The sequence below is a fragment of the Mastigoproctus giganteus genome, chromosome 8, assembly GCF_048544385.1.
Source record: "Mastigoproctus giganteus isolate SK-2022 chromosome 8, ASM4854438v1, whole genome shotgun sequence".
Lineage (NCBI taxonomy): Eukaryota > Metazoa > Arthropoda > Arachnida > Uropygi > Thelyphonidae > Mastigoproctus > Mastigoproctus giganteus.
In genome coordinates, this window is record NC_143582.1 from 108,200,785 (window position 1) to 108,222,299 (window position 21,515).

The window sequence follows — 21,515 nt, forward strand, 5'->3', positions numbered from 1 at the left end:
CAGGGTTCGGTGTTGGGGCCTCTGTTGTTTTGTATATTTATCAATTTTTTAATTTATTTCGTATGATGTGATCAATACACGAAGGAACCAGTTTTTTCTTGCTTCCTTCGTGTATCGTGGCCGGGATATCCAACCAACCGGTTGGTTCGGCACCATCGTGATATCCAGCGGGAATCGAACCCGCGACCTTTGGGTTGCTAGGCAGGCACTTTACTTACCCGGCTAGCCCGGTCGGCATATTTATCAATGATATTGATGAAGGTATATCAGGCTTAGTGTCGAACTTTGCAGATGATACAAAGGTTGGCAGGGTTGTTAATGACAGTAATGGCAGTGTGCTACACGAACTAGATAATTTGCGCAGATGGGCTAAGAAGTGGCAACTGAAGTTTAACCTTGACAAATGCAAAGTACTACATATGGGTAGACGTAACCCCAGAGAAATGTACCGATATTTTCTACCACCTACACTTAAGGTGGTAGAAAATGAAAAAGACCTGGGAGTAATTGTGCAGTCAGATATGAAATTTTCTGAGCAATGCAGACAGACTGCCAGAGCAGGTCTGGGGTTTTGTCAATGATATATAGGAATTTTGCTAGCAGGGAAAAGGAGGTGATTATCCCTCTGTATAAGGCAATGGTCAGGCCACGCCTTGAATACTGCGTACAGGTCTGGAGGCCTCATTTTAGGAAGGATGTAGATTTGCTTGAGCGTGTACAGAGAAGGACAACAAGATTGGTGAGGGGAATGAAGGGATCCTCTTACCAAGAGAGGCTTAAGTTCTGCAAATTGCAGTGGCTGGAGACTAGGCACCTGCGCGGTGATCTGATTGACGTGTATAATTCCTTGAATGGGTTGAGCACGCTGAATTCTGATGGCATCCTTCCATTTGTTCAGATTACAAACCTAAGGGGGCATAAATTCAAATTAAGAAAAGACAGATGTAGAATAGATGTGCGAAAATTTTCCTTTAGCCAGCGGGTGGTTAATTGCTGAAACAAACTTCCATCTGTGGTTGTAGAAGTTGATAGGTTGAATAAATTTAAGGAGGAACTGGACAGGCATTTGGTGGGAATGGTGTGATTTTTTTTTTTTTTTTGGCTGATGCTGCATAAGCTTGCTTTCTTGCATCACATGCCACTACTACTACTATTACTATATGAGAAGAAAGGATTGTATAAGAAAGTGTTGAATGTGGAAATTGAGTGTGATCCCAAAGAAAATTTGATGATACATTAGAGAAGTTATCTTAATGGAAATTCTTGAAGGTTTTAATATCCTTGTGCTAAATAAGTGATATACATGAATATAAATTTACATAACCAATTAGTTCATACAATGTGTCATATATGTGGTGTTATCATGCTATAATATGTGCATAATTATTCTTAATTTCTTGTCCTGTATATATGTGTAATCAAGATTTGTAATAAAGATTAAGAATAATTATAGCCTTAACGAAGTTGTGACTAGTCATTTTGAACCCACAGCCCAATCCGAAGGAGGAATTTATTTAATATAGCAAAAATTCTCGAGAACCCGATTTATTCTGTGAGATATGCGAGTCAGATGCGGAAAGTGGGGTAAGGAAAAGAGAAAAAAAATAAAGGTATACAGATATAAGATAATCAACCTTCCCCCCTCCCCCACACACACACACACATACACTTACTACACCGCTCTAAAAGTTTTCAAAAATAATTAACGAAGGCTTCCTAAATGATGATGTTCGGCGATCACTTTTTCCTTTATGTCTTCGTCATCCTAAAATCAAATCTCTTTCTTTTGAGGGCAGTCCTCCCTTCAGGTACAAGTTCCTTATGAATCACACCGTTTTTTGACAAACGTGATCAGCATCATCTTTATCGTGGACTTCTGTAAACGAACCTTTTTGGGCCTTGGGGATGATTTTGAAGTCCACTGCATGCTCTGACGCTTTATCTCTGGATTATACTGAAACACCCAACACTCAACTCCAGTGACAATATAGTCGAGGAAATTAGGATTGTCTTAACAAGCCCAGATGGCATCTTCGCATGATTACACGCTTCTTTGCTTCTTCTTTGTTCATCTGTGAGGTTGTGCGACACAAATTTTGCACAGGCCTTCCTTAAATTGTTATGCAGAATTTGACGAATAGTCTCCTTATTCATATTCAACTAATCAGCTATCATTTTGAAGATCAAACGATCTCTTGTCACGATCTCTGCGTCAGAGGGATATATTTCGATATGTGCCCCTCACTCTCTTCCAAACTAATTATATCATGTACACTCACATCATTAAATTCCTTAATTCCTGCACTCCTTTCAACCTTATGTCTGAAGTGTCATGGTTGTACGTACATAATATGGAAAGATATTGTGCGGGTACGACAGAAATGCACTTTTTAGGAGGGAAATCCTTGTCCACGGAAGCATTTTAAACTGGCAAATGTTACATTAAATTTATGGAATATTTTTCTGGACCATGCACTTTAGATTCTTAGCAGGGAAAGATCTTATGTGAATGGATGGATTCCACTGTAATTGTTTGGCTATCCCACTTTATGACAATAATTATGCCAATTGGAGCTTTCAAAAAATAAATATGAAACGTACACTAGCCTGCACCATGTACCTTTAATCTCAATAGACACAACGGCCGTCCTTCCCCCTCCCGACCCCACACAATACTTTTGGGCAGTGCTTGCCTTAAAACAACAGTAAACCATTATTTATTGTCAGTAAAAGACACCATTCACTGTACAAACTGTCTCGCATATGCGCAGTGAAGGTGGGCAGGAGCAGCAGTTCGTAGCACATGCTTCTTCATTAGACCGAGGTTCGAGCCCGTGACCACAAAATACGGAGGATGCGGAAAGGTCAGGGAATGACCACCGCATATCCCCGGAGCAATATGGCCTTAGTTGCTAATGCTCCTAAAAACCAAATAACAAACAAACACAGTTTAGTTTTCAACTTAGAAAAAATCGAAGTCCCAGTGTAAATTAACCATTAGGTTTGCACATTAATATACAGGGTTGTTAAAATTAAAGTATCCCATTGTAGAGGGCTCCGGAGCGAGTTCTAAGGCTCGTACTGAAGAGAAATTTGGACAACAGATAAAATAAAGAATGCGCTCACCATTTATTGAAAAAAAAATTAGTTACAAAATTTGTCACTGTATGGAGCGTAACTATCTTAGTTACGATTATGCAAATAACTTACGTTATTTGCATAATCGTAAGTTATTGCCACAGCGTCACTACTCAGCTCTACTGTACTGTATAAAAAGCAAAGCAGTCTTCAAAATCATACAGTAGATGTTTGCCTGCACTACAGTAGCAATGTCAACAATGTTACAGGAAAAGGCGCTATTAGTGAAGCTGTACTATCAGAACAGCAGCAATGCAGCTGCGGCTATCAGAAAATTGCAGCGTCAGAAGCGCATAAAGCCCACGTGGACCTATCACTGTTTGTGCTGTCCGCAAAATGATTGCGAAATTTGAAGCGACAGGACATCTTGGTGTTCAACCAGGTAGAGGTCGAAAACGAGTGGACTCCTCTCGAGTTGAAGCTGACTGTCGTGGATTTATCAAGTCAATCTCAATGTGGTAGCGCAAGTGTCCAGCTATTTCCCGTGAAATGCACATGCCGCATTCCACTGTAAAGCTAGTAACGCATAAGTGTTGCGGTACTGTCCTTACAAGATGCACAAGCTACAGCAGCTAAAGCATTGTGATGCAGATATTCGTTTCACATACCCACTTCAGTTTCTCGCGCGAATGACAGTGGAACATCCTTTGGAGTGATGAGGCCCACTTCTTCTTAAATGGACAAGTGAATACGCACAACTGCCGCATTTGGGCAACAGAAAACCCTCGAGTTATTCAAGAGGTCCCTTTGCATTCTCCAAAAGTGACAGTGTGGTGCGGATTTATGGCCACATTCATGATTGGGCCATATTTTTTGAACGGGTAACACCAACTGGACCCCGCACCAACATTTGCCAACATTTCATAATATTGCTGAAATATTATGAAATGTTGGCAAATTTCGCAATACCAGAGCTGCAACACCGTAGGTGCCTTAGGGATACCATATTCATGGAAGATGGTGCCCCACCCCACATTCACCGTTGTGTCCAAAGATTGCTAAGGCAACGCTTTACAGACGAACGGGTCATCAGCCGTTGTTTCCAGACATCTTGGCGTCCTCAGGCATCGGGCATCACCCCATGCGACCTCTGGTTGTGGAGTTTATTGAAGAACCAGATGTATCGAAAAGGATGTCAAACTCTGGCAGATCTGAAGGACAGCATTAGACGTCATGTGCTGGCTATTCCAGTTGACAGGTTACGTTCTGCTGTAGAAAATGCTGTTCTTCGAATGAAAACTGTTGTTGACCAAAATAGAAGACACATTGAGCAATTGTAGCGCGGTTCAAATGATTTGTATTTCCACAGCGCCATATAGTGAGAAATTTTGTAACTAATTTTTTTTCCAATAAATGGCGAGAGCATTCTTTATGGAACCTGTTGTTTAAATTTCTCTTCAGTACGAGTCTTAGAACTCGCTCGACAGCCCTCTACATAGAGAGACTTTAATTTTAACAACCCTGTACTTAATTTTCTCTAAGCACATGTGCCTAGGACACATGCACATCGCATTTATTCGTTTTTTAAAGGTGTATTTAAATTTATGCATAAACTGCATGCCGTGATAACTTTTAAGCAGAATAGAGAATCCACAATTGTAATTTGCATGCACCAACGGTTAATTTAAATAAACAATGACAAATATGCATACTTGACGGCACATATCATATTTGATTGCATGAAACTTGACATCAAATTCGTTTCAAAAATAGATGCCTCGAGCACTCTCGATATAATGTTTACATATTCATTATCTTCTGCTTCTTTCTGAGACTTCTAGCATACATGCAAGTTCAAGTTTTGTTTCATGCCAACTTCGTTTTACTGAGTTTTCTCCTAAATTTCCATAGAAGTACTCAAAATTATCTGTAGTCGCACGATGACCATAATGACTTTACAAAAGTCATCTCAATTTACAATGTCTTCGAGGTCTTAATCGCATGTATAATAAAGATATGACAAACTATCAATTTGATAGCTGTTGTCGTCAGCAGAATCTGATTGGCTAAAACTCTATGATTAGACATGATTTCGAGAGGCAGGCAATATCCTGTCGCTATACGCACATCAGATCGTCTCGTATTCTATTCTAATGATGTAAATTAGGATGTGGTTGGTTTTAAACAATCGAAAGCATTGAAAACAAACAATTCTTTTTATTTCGTGTTGAATGTTTTATTTTTCTTTTACGCATGCGATCAAGGGTAGCATGCATGTATCAAATTGGTAAAATGCAGTCTGAAGTCAGCAGTGTTTTAAGGTTTTTGTTAAAGAATGAATATAGTTATTAACTTTACTATAAAGACAACTGTTTATGTTCCCAAGACCAGTGTGGGGGAAAAACACCTTAAATATACCATGAAACTACGCGGTCAATTAATGCACAATTAAGGTTATATTTAAGCACGGTAGCTTATTTTCGAAATAAAAAAACGGCAAAAAAGTGAAAAATAGAAGTCAAACTCATCCTCACAATAAATGAAATAAAATAAACAGAAACTGGGAATTCCAGCATTTATGAACTCCAAAAGGATTGTATTTCAGTGGTTGACCGCTATTCAGGCAGAGGTCAATGAGTATTTCTACGCGATCCGAATACAAAATGAAAATAATTAACTCAAACAGTCATTCGAGGTCTAATATAAATATGCAAAGTAATTTTAAACTAAATCATAGTAAACAAGATAAACAGAAATAGATAAATCAATTGTAATAAATCAAGGAAAATGACAGAATAAATTAAAACATAACGAAGGCAGCGAGAGATGGACATGAACTAAGGAGAAAATAAAGTGGGACAGAAGAGTGTACAACCCATGATAGTGGTATGAGCATACGTTTCGTTGGGTTCTTTTTTTCTTATTTTTATGGCTTTTATTTTGAATATTAGGGTGCCTTGGCACTCGGTAACAGAAGAGCACTTTGCCAAGTATAATCTTAATTGTTAATTAATTATTTTTTATTTATTTTGCTCTTTTTAAGCGCCATAACTGAATGGACGAAGGTTGCTTGTTTTATCCCGGAAAACTATTTATTTTATCGTACAGAATAAAGCAACACGGTATATGTCGACGCTCCATGGCCTGAGCTGCCTCAGTGTTTATTTAAACGACTAAAGAACCTTATATCGTGCTTTCCTTACAATAATTTTAACGGTTAATTAGAAACTACATTTCAATGACAGATATTTATTTACCACAAACTGTTTTTAACTTTAATTTCTTTATAAGAACGGAAGAAATTTATAAGTTAGAATTACAACCAATCGTTTCTGTTTGACCGACCCCAAATTACTTCGATTTGGAAACATTTTGTTGTTACTCTTTACCAACAGAAATTTTTGCTTTTCAGATAAGAATACATCTTAAGAAAGCCAACATTCGTCTTATGACGCATGCTGAAAGTAATTTCCTAGTTGATGCACGTTACGCAATGGGCATTCTCGAGGAGACGACACCTGTTTATTTACTGAACGGTTTTAGAGATCCCGTGACGAAACGAGATTACGATCGATTTCTTTAGAAAGTGAATTTACAGCTGCCTCACGAACGGTTTCGAGTATGTTGTCAATAAACCTTGCATGCACACTTTGCACGGGCGTGTGCACTGCGCACGTACCAGAGGCGTGCAAGGCAGAGACGCAACAACGGAAATAAGTTCAACCGTTTGGAGTTTTACAGCTGTTATTGTTTGCCCCTGTACTATAAATGGTCACCCATCACTGCATGTATAAACAGTTAGTAATTAGGGATCGTTTGCGCTGCGTGGATAAACTGTTTCATAATGAACATTTTTACTTTGTTACCTTCATGCGCGAATTGTTCAAGGGCAAATTACGAGCGCAACTGGCAAATGCAAAACACTTTTAAGCGCTCGCACATCACGTGGGATTTTATTTTACGAAATGCATTTCTGTGAAACGTACCGCAGTTTTCATTTCAGTTAAAAATTCCTAATTCTAATTTTTAATTGTCCTAATTTTTGTTCAGTCCACAGGCAGGGGAAAACTTCATTCAGAAGAGGATAAACAAGTAACTGACGGGTGTACACCCTGCTAAGTTAATGAATGATCTTTATTTTATGCATTAAAGAGAAGTACAGAACTTAGTCCATAATATCCGTCACGGTGAGGTCTCCAGGGGCTTACAGTAAAAGATATATAAAGATAGAAGAAGATTATATTATATTTAAAGATGCCCACGGGCCTCATTTCCTGACTTCACACCTGTTAAAGATGATATCCTCATTAATCTCTTTATCACTGATGAAGATTTAAACTCGGCATTAAAAAGCATGAAAAATGACTATACTAGAGGCCCAGATGACATTCCAGGCCTATTTTGGAAAAGGACTGTCACTACATTGAAACCCCTCATACTGCGGATCTTCAACCTGTCTCTCAGGCTGGGGAAGTATCCTAATCACTTTAAGCAGGTCAATATAGTTCCTATTTTCAAAAAAGGTGATAAAAATGACGTATGCGATTACAGACCCATAACCTTGCAAAACAGCCTGGCTAAACTCTTCGACACAGCAGTGCACAAACATCTCTTCGAATTCTTCAAGCCTTTTATCGATCAGAATCAACATGGTTTCTGCAGTGGCAAGTCAGTAGTCACAAATTTACTTCCTTTCTGGCAATACACCTCTGAAGCTCTTGATAACCACCTACAAGTTGATGCAGTCTACACAGACATATCTAAGGCATTTGATAAAGTCCCGCACGAACAACTTCTGGAAAAACTTAAGCTGTATGGCATCCGTGACCCTTTGCTCTCATGGCTACGCAGCTATATTACGCATCGTTCCTTGAGCGTTATCATCGATCAAGTGAACTCAGACTATTTTATACCACTAAGCGGAGTACCACAAGGCTCTCCCTTAGGTCCTCTTCTCTTCATTGTTTTCGTAAATGATCTTCCTTCTTTCATCTACACCTCCAATGTTCAAGTTGCTCTCTATGCAGATGATCTTAAGATCTACTCAGCAGTGAAGGAGACTACCGATTCTCAACAACTTCAATGTGCTCTCAATAAATTCTCTCTGTGGCTATCTCTGAATGGCTTGTCTGCTAACCCCGCGAAGTGCAAAGTTATCTCTTTCTCATCTTGCAGATCTCCACAACTAATGAATACGGAGTATAGTATTAACTCTGTGATCATCGAAAGGTGTGACCAAGTTAACGACTTAGGGATTCTCTTTTCCAGCAGTGCTAAATTCGATGCCCATGTCCTTAAAATCACCAGCAAAGCATTCAAAACACTGGGATTCATCAAACGGAACACATACAAGTTCAAAAACTACAGATATGCGGTTATCCTTTATAAAACTATTGTACTGCCAATCCTTGAATTCAGTTCCCCCATCTGGAATCCTCACACAAAGACTTTAACTAACAAAATTGAAGCAGTCCAAAAAAACTTTATCCGTTACCTTACGTACCGCAATCCTCTATTCTATCACTCAGTGTATTATGAATCGCTGTGTGATTACTTTCATCTAAGGCCTCTGTGCACTAGAAGAGTTACTGCTGACATCGCCCTCCTAGCCAAAGTAATCACTGGAATTTATGAAGCATCTGATATCCTGAGTAAAATAAACTTCAATGCTCCCTGTAGACAAGTCAGGAACCTTACACCGTTTCGCCTTGACTCTGCCAACACGGACTTAATGAAGTTCAGTCCACTGAACAGAATCAGCAAATCAGCAAATGACTCTCGCATTGACTTCTTTGACAACTCCCAATCACTGATGAACTCCATCCACAAGTTTGCCTCTTCACTTAAACTGCAAAGTGACTAGCTCACATCTAATTATTGTAGCTTATTATTTGTTATATTATTTTTCTATTCTCTAACGGATTAATTATTACTTGTTTTACCGGTAACTTAACTTAATACAATCCTCTTTTGTACATATGCTTTATTGTTTGAATTTGTATCAATGTTTATCGTCCTGTAGGATTTCACATTATTGTTATTATGTTTATTGATCTGATCTCAGATACACTGTTAATGGTTACCTGTTGTGTATCTTTTTATTAATAAAATAAAAAAAAAAATAAAAATAAAATCTTTAAATATAATATAACCTTCAGAAAAACAGATATAATGAACAGATAAATTATAATACATATAGACATATTCTTATACATATTCAATTGAATAAATTATAATCCATATTCTGTACAGATCTCCAAAAATTATCTATCTGAAGGAGATACTCAACATATTTTAGCCGAATTACTAGCAAGTTTATTCTAACGAGTATTTTATGCAAAGAAATATAAAATCACAGAAAGGAAACTATTTCAACTTTGGCATCCAACTATCTTTTTATCGACAATTTAGAATCTAAATCCCTTAGATTATTGTGGATACTGAGCAGTCTACGGTGAACCTTCTTTCTGTAATGGAATCTTGCACAAAAGTATGCAAATAACAGCCGAGGAACAATATCAAAGGGGGATCTGAGTTGGGAAATATCGATCTAAGAGAGAGAGAACTATATAGTTGAACCGATATAACAATATTGGATTTTCATGGAAAGAGAGCTTAGGGAATCCTTCAGAAGGCACAAAAGTTGGATTCAGAGATTTTTCTCTTTGAGCATTTTTACCAAAGAGAGTACTTTTCTCCATATTATAACTTTCGGAATAGTGCGGACTTCTCTTGCCATTGAGACGGTCGTGACATGCCGAGAATGCGAACTTTCCAGTAGATCCAACTGAGAAGCCTATATTCTCCGGTGAAAATCCTTTTGATTGTTGTTGGCGCAGCTACTGCCTATATCTCTGCATCATACAGAATAGATTCATGACGTCACATTTTCTGACAGTGGCCGGACAGTTGACCTTAGCGTTTAAAAAAAAAAAAAACGTTTTTTTTTTTTTTTAAGTTAACTTCAATTGACGTAAGGCACTGTCAATTATAGCACTGTTGTTTTCTCAGTTTTTTTATTTGACCTTGAATATTGTATTGCAAGTAACAGCTATAACTTGCAATTTATTTAGACAATAATTTCAATCTACATAATCTCATGAGTCTTGTGATGTTTTGACATAATCTACAAATGAATATTTCCGTATAATTTCAACAGACAATTCCTTTAAACTAAAGTAATTTCATCTTGTAACAGATATTATCAAATAAAAGATATTATCCAGTTTATATTTAACTAGTGTTGTCAGTGAAAATTTATCTGTTATTTTTGTTTCCATATTTTCTTCAAAACTGCCTATTTTGTGGGAATAGGCAGCTTGTAGGAATATAGGATTATTAGGTCAAGTCCGTTCAAGCATTGTAAATCTAACAGTCACTCTTAATTAACCCAAAAAACATTTTTCATATTAATATGCAAATATCATAAATAAAAATGTTCTCGTCATTCGTAGCACTATCATTCATGCAAGAAGAGTTTATACTGTTAATTTTGGCAAAACGTCATCACCAATTCTTGATTAATCAAAAATTCATCATTAACAATATTCATCAGTCACATGGGCTCGAACCAGGATAAATGGAACGCGTGTGCTGATGCTGTACTCTCTCTCCCTAACCACTCGGTAACGGCAGACTCTACATAAATTTATATCCTTGGCAATATTTAAGTAGTAATAGGAATAAAAGCCTAATAACTAAAAAAAAGCACGTCGACGCAAACTGGCAGCAAAATAGTCTTTCCGCCTTTTTCTGGGGGGAAAGGTTATATTAGGTTAGTTATCTGTGGGCGAGAAAATCATAACTGCTGGAACCGTAAAGTCTACAATATAAAAAATGTAAGTAAGTAGAAAGAAATGTTTAAAAATCATGTGCAAAAAATTCTGGGATGTATTGTAAGGTTCAAAATAAGAAAAACAAATCTGAATGGTTACAAATCAATGGCTGTTCAATTAAAAAAGATATGTCTAATTGTAAAAAAATGATAAAAATTAAACGAGAATGAGCAGAAACGTACCTAGAAATGTGCATGGCATATTTATTCATTTTATATGATTTATCACTATTTAAAACCGCATAGCTATTTTTAAAATTTCGAATAACCATAGCGTTCATTAACCTTTTTAGAATCGGTGTATATTTAGATGACTTTTTTCGTAACTTTTGACTGTAGAATATGTCCCAGAACATGACATACAAAATATGACAGAAATCCGGGCATTTACCAAAACCTTCGGCTTTCTGTTAAATTTTTCTATTTTCGATTTTCTATTCTCTTAAATTATTAACAAGTTGTCCCAAATCCAATAGTTTCAGTGACAGTAATCGCCTATTCAATAAATCCATTATCTTTCTATGAATCTTATGAGGATACAATAAAAATATATTATAAAATAAATATAAAATAATATATATAATAGTAATATAATTAAAGTACTAGAAAATATTATGAAAATGTTTTATTATCTGAAATTTATTAATAATTGCTTTTTATACGATAAAAGATGATAACAGTTCACTCTTTGGAAAGGAGGAGGAGGTGTGTAAGGCAAATGAAGTAGCTAAATTACTGGATAAATACACGATCAGGTGGTTTTAGGCGAACTCAGGCAAAATAAGAAACTCAGTGAATGAGTTTGGGCTTTCATTTAGAAGACTTCAACTTAAGAATAAGTTGAAGTCTTCTAAATGAATGAAAAGAAGTTAACTCTTTTTAATTCATTTAGACTCCTTTTTATTCATTAAGATCTGAATTAAAACTTTTGTGATGGTTCTGCAAAGTTGCAAAATTTAGAAAGTTTGATGATTATAATTATTAGAAAGTGAATTTAAAATTTCAGTGGCCTTGAAGAATATATTCTCATATCTGTGTCTTACTCGTAATAACAGAAAAAAAAAATTAACCATTTTTGTATTGGGCCTATTAGTTAGAATTAAATTTACATAAGTTAGCCCTTGATATTAATATATTTCACCGAATAGCCAGGGCAAAGAATAGGAAGCATAACGTTAAGCACATATCTTTATTGTTTACTCTATCAAGGTCAGAAAGCGTGCGAAGGTTTTTTTTTTTTTTAATGTATCCCCCCAACTCTTAGTCCCTGATAAACCAACAAACATGCTCTGAGTGTTGGCCCTGGCTTAATATTTTAAAATCATTAAATAAATACTCAGAATAAAATTCGTTCACATTAATGAATTTATTAATTTTTATAAAAAAAAATTACCACTCAAGCTCAGTTCAGCTCTTCAGTTGCATATTTAATGTAAACTCTCCCCATGTTAGGTTATTTGCAAAGTCCCATGGGTAGAATTTTCCAATTAACCTCTGCATAACATGGCTAAATTGAAAATGGAACCATTTTATGCTTGGTATCAGTTGTTACCATCACCATGCAAAATTGAGCCCAAATTTTCCTCTGTTCCTGACGGTGACGGATTAAAATAATGAGCTCTTTCTTGAATGCAATGGGAAAACGAACTCGGGTCGACCGGTGTGATAGAGAGTAATGGTACAGTGCAATAATAAACACAGAGGATAGAAAATATTTGCAACGAAACATTGAGAAGATAATAGTCAAGAAAATTAGCATAATTGTTTTGATACATGAGTCACCAAAATGGATATATGGATGAGCACGAGGCTTTCATCGTTTTCAATGTTTAAAATAAATATTAATTTCTCTATACGCTATTTCATTCCAAGAAACACTTGAAGATCTCTTCGAGGAACACTGCTTAACGATAAATTTGATGTCCTGAGGGGGTCAAGGTCTCGCAAAATTCATATTCATTTTGCAATTTAATAATTTAATTTAAAATAAGATGCATATTTATAGGTATAACATTTTATATTAAAAGATGACGCATATTTCCATTCAGCATACACTGTGAATGTCATAATGTAATTTTACAAACTTCATTAAAATTACAAATCCTAGATTTGGTTTAATGTTCTTTACATATACTTATACTAAGTTTCAAGTTCCACTGTATTCCATCCCGTTGTTTATGATCGTTTGTTTTTATTGATCTTTCCACGCCCATGAATTTCATTCCTATTATATGGATGGTTATCAAATAAAAATTATTCTGTTCTAATATAAATCGAATTTAACTTGCATACACTGTAAATAATTGAATTTCACACTATAATGCTAAATATGTGTTTTCTTTAAATGTTAATAATCCAACCTAATGTATTATGAATATGCTTTATTACGTCGTTATGGTATCAATTACAACGGAGATGTAATAAGTTTTAAATTGAGATGAGCGGGAAAGTTCAACAAATATCACTTAGAATAAGAGAAAATTTATTATCGTTACTCAAACTAACGATAATAAATTAGGCTATCAAACTATAGTCCGAGTTTTATTACAATTCACTTTAAGCCTAATATACCGCATAAATTCAGTATATAATATGAAAGATTAATTACAATATCAAGATGAATCTCAAAGCGATTTTTTGTCATATCAACAAAGGCTGCCTAACCAAGGGGTCAGGCGCGAGAGTGCATAAGTACACGTGTTTTGAGTAACCGGGATTCAAACCCGTAACTGTCAAATGCAGTGCTATTTCTTGTATTCTCTCTACCTTGTGAACTTTGTGACTGTAGTTCCCGAAGTATAAAGAAAAAGTGTATTTAAATAATGAACTAACCAAATTCTACAGGACTGTTTAAAGAACGAGTTGGACGCCTGCAATTGTAGCTTCTCTGTATTACAACGAGGCTTATCGGTAAAGCGTCAACCAAAGGAGTCCATTTTTAAGTGTTTATTTAGTAACTAACAGAATAGATCAACGCTTATAGAAATTATATTTGCAAATTAATAAATTAGACAATCTGAAAGACTATTTTAGAAAAAAAATTTGAAAATAGAAACACTGGAGATAAAAGTTTAAACTGTATATAATAAATTTAATATCATAATATTTAATAATATCATTCTATTCATGCAGCATTCCTCTGTATTCAAAAACAATGTATATAGATGTTATATGAAAACCGAAATAATGAAAGCTTTCAAAATAGCAAAATATCTTAATACTGATAAATAATAGCATAATGTAGAGCTTATTGAGAAAGGTCCAAGAAAATGTAAGAAAATTATTTTTCAGTAAAGCCCAGGAAAATGATATCAATTCTTGTCTAAGAAGAACAGAGCCTGAATAGTAATGAGGATGGGGATTCCAACTTCAATTTCTGTATATTAAAAGAATTCCTCAAAGAACTTAGAATGATTTCGAGAAATTTTTCTTAAAGTTCCTAAGAAATCGAAAGCGAAATTGCCGTTAAAACTCACTTTTGTGTATGCCCTGCATTTTCTCAAGCAGTTGTCGACGCGGGTGAACTGTCAGACCAGTTTCAAGAACGAACGATTTCGTCGAATTAATAAGTCGTCAGCCGGAGGTTAGTAGTTGCCTGTCAGAAGTCAACGCTCCGTGTGCGCCAGCGTTACATTTGATACGTGAAAAGCATTTCGCTAGGACTCATTCTGCTGTGAAACGCACCGAGCGGATGACAGTCGGTTGCAGTGAAAGGTGCGCATGCGCGGAAAGGTAAACCTGGGAAGAGGCATGTTTTGTGGAATTTTGTCCGCTAACATATTACATCACATGAACCACAGTGACCCCTGGTAACGACTTCTCTGACGGAAGAACCATAAAACAAGTAAGTAATCCCTTTAGACTGACAAAGTCGACTTCTCGGTTTTGTGTCAGTCCGAGCAGAGGATGACTTCCACTCGGGAATTGGAAAATGGAACGCAACTAAATTTTAATCTGCCTTAATTGAGTACGATTTTCATTCAGTCCATACCAGATTCCTTAAGGGACCAACTTATTCCCACTATTCGCTGCATTAGTTACAGGAAAATGCTTTCGACTCATCGAAAAGATAAATATTGTCCTGCCTGGCAACGGTAAACTACGTTGCCATCAACACAGTTACCATGACAACGGTGGCAGGAACGCAAGTTGTGAGTCACGCGGCGAATGGCAGATGTTCGCGCAAGTAAAGCGTTCGGAGTGTTCGAAAAACAATCGTAAACAGAAGTTAACCACCTGACTTGCGCTGAGAGTATTTTTGGCGGGAAATGCGACAGTGAACGGAGTCTGTCTGTCTGAATAACAATAAATGAACAACCGGAAATCAACTTGTAATTATTATCAGTGGATCGATCGCATGGGTGAACGTGCACGTGTTTTAAGATAATTATGGTTTGGAAGAGTTTTAATTGTTTACAGTTCACAATAAACGCTTTAGATTTTAACCTGCCTAATAATATATATTCAACGACGCATTTAATTTATCACATTTCTGCTTTTTTTGTTGGATATAAAATTTAGAAATAACAAAATTATTGATTAAAGTAATCAGGAGCAAAACGTATCTTGAATGTTCGACGTTTGGTTAACATGGAACACTTCAGTTAATTATTACTAATTGTATTCAGATTTCTTCCTTATGGAAGATTTCTCCAAATCTTCCATAAAGAGTTTATGAGGAAGGTGATAAAGCGCAATTAAGAACAGCCACTTGTTCCATGTTATTCTGAAAATAAAAACAATGAGTATAATAAACATGAAAATAATAATCGGCTGGACTTTTAAATCTATAAAACTATTCAAATGTGAGAAATTTCAAACTTACGCAAGAGCAGATATTAATACTTTATTTCAAATGAATATATAACAATAATACCCGAGACGAGATGCTCCTTTATATACTTTAATACTCGAGCAAAAAACAGAGTACCTGAATTTAACCGTCCGGCTAGAAACGCATTTCATATTTCTTTAATTCTACTGAAACTGAAAGTATCAAAGCCCTCGCGGGTAGCAGAGTTGGTAGAATTGCCTTCCTCCCCAGGCGGGGGTGGAAAGGACTCGATTTCGAATCCTATCGATGGTTTTTTTCACAACGTGGCTGAGTTGGTTGGTCTCAGGCGATAGTAGCATGGTTTTTTCTCCCGGAAACTTCGGTTTTTCTTCTAGTAAACAGAAAATTGACCAACCACACGCAATTTACAGGCAATATAGGACGCAATATGACCTTAGTTGCTGAACACCTACAACAAATGAAGCGAAAACGAAATTATCAAAACAAATCGGAAGGAAAAACAGTTACAGAAAAATTGACATCTTATCTATCAGCATGTTGCACGTAATTATTCTAGGGTAAGAACTAACTTGTAACTTAAGACTATAGAGAGGAACCAGCTAATATTGAAACGGCAATTAACGCACAATAGATATTTCACTGAGGGGGTACACAACTCAGTTCCACCGCTTCCGGGTTACTAATAACTATAATTACTTAACTGTTTCAAGTGTAGGGTGACGGCCCTTTCACAAGGCCAAGTTCCATCCGCTCCACGTCTCGCCACCGTTTCTATTGGTGTAACAGGTAACGATTGAAGACAGTGGCTCCATTCAAGGCAGACCATCTGAAAGGGTCCATTATTTTGTATACGCCTCAAGCGTGAGTGAAGCGAAGAGGGAGTTGATCGTATGAAAGAGCTGAAAGCAGATATCAACTGAAACTGAAAAGAAGCATTTAAAAATACCCTAAATTACGAACCGTAACCAGACACCTACGTCTTTAAAAGAACCTGCTGTCGACTTTAATTACACAGTGCATACTCGTTGGCAGATCCCAATCAATTTTCGGCGAGAGGCGCTACTTAGGTCCAGTCCTCAATTACCGAAATGAGAAAATGGGCCGGAAGCAGGCGTTCCGGTCACTTCCAAAGGTGTTTAGTGGAGTTAAGGTGCTACTGTATTCTTTTACTCTTGAATTTGAATCTATGCATTCCATTTCTTCAAATAATCTCACTACATTAAGAAGAGTGGGATAGTTCACAATCTCAATAACCCGCATGGCATTCATTGTCGATGTTCTGATGATCATAACACATCAGTGTTGGGACACTAAGAGTGTTATTATCATAAGAACCGATGAAACACACATATAAACTGAGTGGACAGAAATCATGGGATACTTACCTAGTAACAGGTAGGCCCACCTTTCGCCCGGAAAAAGGGCAGTCAGACGGCGAGGAATTGAGTCCATTAGTTCATGAAAGGTATTTCCATCCATGCTTGCTACACCACTGTCCATAATTCTACCGAATTCCTGGGTGTAGGATCCAAAGCTCAAACGGACCTTTCCACAGCATCCCAAAGGTGCTCCACAGAGTTCATGTCCGATGAACGGGGAGACCATCCCATAATGGTAAAATCTGAGGGCTGCTCTTTGAACCATGTTCTAGTCACCACGGCTCTGTGGGGAAGCGCACTGTTCTGCTGGAAGAGTCTATTGCCCTCTGGGTGCAGAATCACTGTGAAGGGATGCAGATGGTTTGCAACAATGGACACATAAACTGAACCGTACAAAATGCGTCTAGACGTACCAGAGGTCTCAACATGTACCAGTTAAACACGCCCCAGACCATTACTGACCGTATACTTACCTGAACAGTTCCTTGTTGACATGACGGGTGCATTGCTTTGCGCAGTTTCCCCAGATACGCAACTTCCCGTCCGCTCGAAATTACTGGAAACGGGACTCATCGGATCAGGAGACCAGTCTCCAATCATCCAAGGTCCAGTCCCGATGTTCTTTCGTCCTGTTGAAGCGTAGAGTCCTTTGTCGTGGTGGAACAATGGGACTCTGGTGGGTAGGCGGCTCCCATAATCTATTGCAGCTAATGATCGCCTGATGGTCTTGGTGGAGAGGTTTCTAGCACCTCCCTCGTTGAAGTTGGCGGTGATTTGTGCCACTGTCGTTCTACGGTTGGCCGAAACAATGCCAGACAGATGTCGACGGCAACGTTCATCCACCACCCTTCTCCGCCCACAGCGCATCCACGATGAGATGTTATTCCGAAAATGGCGTATTCCCGATACACTCTTGATACTGTCGAACGGGAATAATGCAATTTCTGTACAACCTCTGCGATAGAATGACCCATGAGTCGGGTCCACTATCATGCCTCTTTCAAAGTCGGTTAACTCACGATGTTTATCCATACTGACATCGAATTATCGTCTATGCAGATGCAGTGTACCTGCGAAGCGGTGGGTTCGTCCACTAGCGAGAGGGATGACAGCGTCGCATTGTCCAGAATCAGATATCCCATAAATTCTGTCCTTTCAATGTATATATACAGAAAGAAAGAGAGAGAGAATAAAATAATCATCCCGTAATACATCCCATACATCTTGTCATGGACTCCACAAGGTATTGCAGGATTTCCTGTGGTAGTGCTACCTATGGGTTGCACAATGTGTCCAGTAATGCCCGCACATTTTCAGGTTGAAGGTCGGTCGTAGCATCGCATATTCTTTTCCCATAGGTCCCAAACATGCTCAGTTGGGTTTCGATATGGTGGGTTGACAGCCATGGGAGCAGGAGAATTCATTTTCACTTCCCTAAAACTTGTTAGCAACATGCCACAAGGCTGGCGCCTCCGTAGCCAGGTGGGAAGGAGCAGCAGTGCGTAGCACACGCTTCTTGATTAGACTGGGGTTCGAGCTCGTCACCACCAAATACGGAGGATGCGGAAAGGTCAGGGAATGACCACCGCATTTCCCGGAGCAATATGGCCTTAGTTGCTAATGCTTCTAAAAATCAAATAACAAACAAGCCACAAGGCTAACTGGCCTTATGGCATGGGGGATTGTCGTGTTAATAGACGCTAGAGTTCTCTAGACATACTTTCATCATGAAGGGGGTGTTCTTGGTTGGCAGTGATATTAAGATAAACGTTCTCATCGAGCCGTTGATTAACGGTGATCAGAGGACCCAGAGCGTAACACCACTACCTCCAGCATACCGAACAACAACAGCTCAGCCATGTGTCATGGCTACATACTGCCTTCTATAAATGCTACTCCCATCAGCATGAAAGAGTTGGAAATGGGATTCGTCAGACCAGGCGAGAGATTTCTACATGTCTGTGGTACAGTGTTGGTGCCGACGCGCCAATGCAAGGTGCAGTTTCTTGTGTCTCGCAGTGAGTATGGGTACCCGTGATATACAAGCTAATGTCCGGCACATCGTCCATGTGGATACTGGTCTTGATATTCCTACGTTGTACCGAGTGGTGTTATCTGGGAAACTATGCTGTATCGCTGATGTGTAACGAGACGAGCTACACGACGCTCACCACGGCCCTCAACCACACTTGGTTGTCCTAGAGGTGACTTTTGGATGTTTTTTTTTTTTTCTCACTGCTGTTAAGCCAGCTACAGTAGGCTCATGACACCACAGAACGGGAGCACTTGACTACATTGGCTGTTATCAAGATACTGGCACCTGCTTGTCTCGACTCCCCCACATTTATTCCACGTTCGAAGTCAGAAATATCTTGACGTCGACCTATTCTTCTTCTTCTTCGCAGACATCATTCAAAAACTGATCGCCACGTGTGCGAACTCCAATCTTGTATCAGCCGTTCCCGACTTTTTTTTTAGTCTTCACTAGCGTCACAGACAAGTCCATTTTTACACAATGGGGGGGGGGGGGTACTAATACAACGCTAAATCAGTGTGTTTTGTAGGGAACTATTCAGTTTCCAGAGTAAAAGGTAAACTGCAGCCGTTATCAATCCACTGCAGGACGGAAGCTTCCTCAATAATTCACGTTGAGAAACATGAATTTACAGAGTAACCAAATTTTTTTTCACAGACGATTATCACTGCACAGGCTCTGAACTAATAGTGCTCGCAGCATGCTTTGTGCAATTTACTAACGTCCTAATTTAATGAAGTTCAAGTTATGACACATATTGAAAGCGGGTCACAACAGGATATCAGACGACCAACGTTCATTGCTATTCTACAACCACAGCATTCGAAATGCACTGTTTGTTGGCTCTAGTTTCAGATACCCGGAATGTGCCAGTCAAGATCACAGTCGGATGGTTGTCCCCCTTTAACTTGCAATTAAGGTAACCGTTATGCTCTTTCAGGCGAGTCCTGGAATGGCAACGTGCATTAAACACGTGTTCTCTCATTCTCAGAGAGTTCAGCCACTTGTCTAAAAGTTTTTTGTTTCTTACTTGCATGTCAAAATAATTGTGAACAAAGAGCGCGGAACTTTTGAATAAATTAATACTTGATCGAAGGAATATCTTAAATCCAAGTACCTTAGAGAAATACATCTTTAAACTTCAGGATGACGCGTATTTCTCTATGAAAGAATGACACATAAATGAATCTTTCTCTTCCAATGAAAAAAAAGAGTGCCAGATTTTTTTCCTCCTCAGACAAAATGACAGTATTCGTGGATTATTCTTATAACGATCCCGATTGGCTGAAAGCTCGGAATTACATATTTGTAGCTTGGTGCACGCGCGAATCGAGAATGTATGAAACTGTAAGACGTAGTATTATAATATAAATATACTTTTTTAAAAAATGAATATATTTCAGACAAATAAAATTAATTCTAAAGTTTTGGTATATTGGAATTTTACAGGTAGGGAGCGTGTATGATCGGCTGATAAGGAAAGTTTCACTGTGCACTTGGGAATGAGCTTGGAAAAACTGTTTTGAGTCAGCAAAGCTTAGAGACACGAATAGAGGAGTCAGCAAACATAAAACGTACGCTTGTGATCCAACGTTTTTCCTTCCCAGGGAATTCAGAAAAGCACCTTTAAACAAAAGTGAAGCCGAAATGACGCGGATATTGTAGCTGACCACACACCTAATGGGATCCCCCCCTCTTCCCCTCGGAGTTCCACAAGATAGAGCTGTTGTCACATATAGGGAAAATAACGGACTCGAATGCTCGTTTTAATTCTCACATTTGAGTGCTAGGTGTGAGAATTAAAACGAAACAAAGAAATTCTGTTCGCATTATAATATATAAAGACTTTAGGGTGTAGAAAAAGGAGGAAAGTAGGCAGGTTGGAAATTGAAGAAGTGAGGATTCGCGCGTAGGAGCGAAAATTTCTGTTGGGCGTCTAAGGTCTAATGGCTGTTGCAATTCTGAAAAAAACAATAGGATGGTTTTTCATATATATTCACGTGGCCTAGGAGCTGATACGAGCCACGAAATAAAGTCCGAGTACTCCACCACCTGAGAGGAATGTAAATCAGTTATTAGTGGGAAAAATAAAGGCTCCTGGCGACGGAAAGCCTTTTTGAAACACAAAGATACCAGCTTGGAAAATTCTTGTTCGCGGAGGAGTCCTGGGAGCAGCAACCCAGAACCAGCAGCGAAGCTCCCAACCAAGAGGAAAAACGGCAGGCTTTAACAGTAAGAGAAAAAGTAAGAGCCTCCCGAATTGGTTTGCCACCAATTCCTGGAAATACATAATTCCATAGGCACTGTGTCCCTTTCACGCCTGCAGTGGTATCCAATCTTTTATTGCAGAGAGTAATTAAAGTGTTACGTTGTATAGTATAGGTTTTCATATAT

At 38.0% G+C, this 21,515-nt stretch overlaps 1 protein-coding gene across 1 annotated transcript in view; it reads right to left on the reverse strand.

The window, feature by feature from the left end:
• Window positions 1-14,465, reverse strand: part of Cad86C (Cadherin 86C) — a 180,024-nt gene extending 165,559 nt beyond the window's left edge. Inside the window, exon 1 of the mRNA XM_090380309.1 lies at window positions 14,389-14,465. The gene's annotated coding sequence lies outside the window, so the exon portion shown is untranslated. The remainder of the gene's footprint in view (window positions 1-14,388) is intronic.
• Window positions 14,466-21,515: the final 7,050 nt, after the last annotated feature.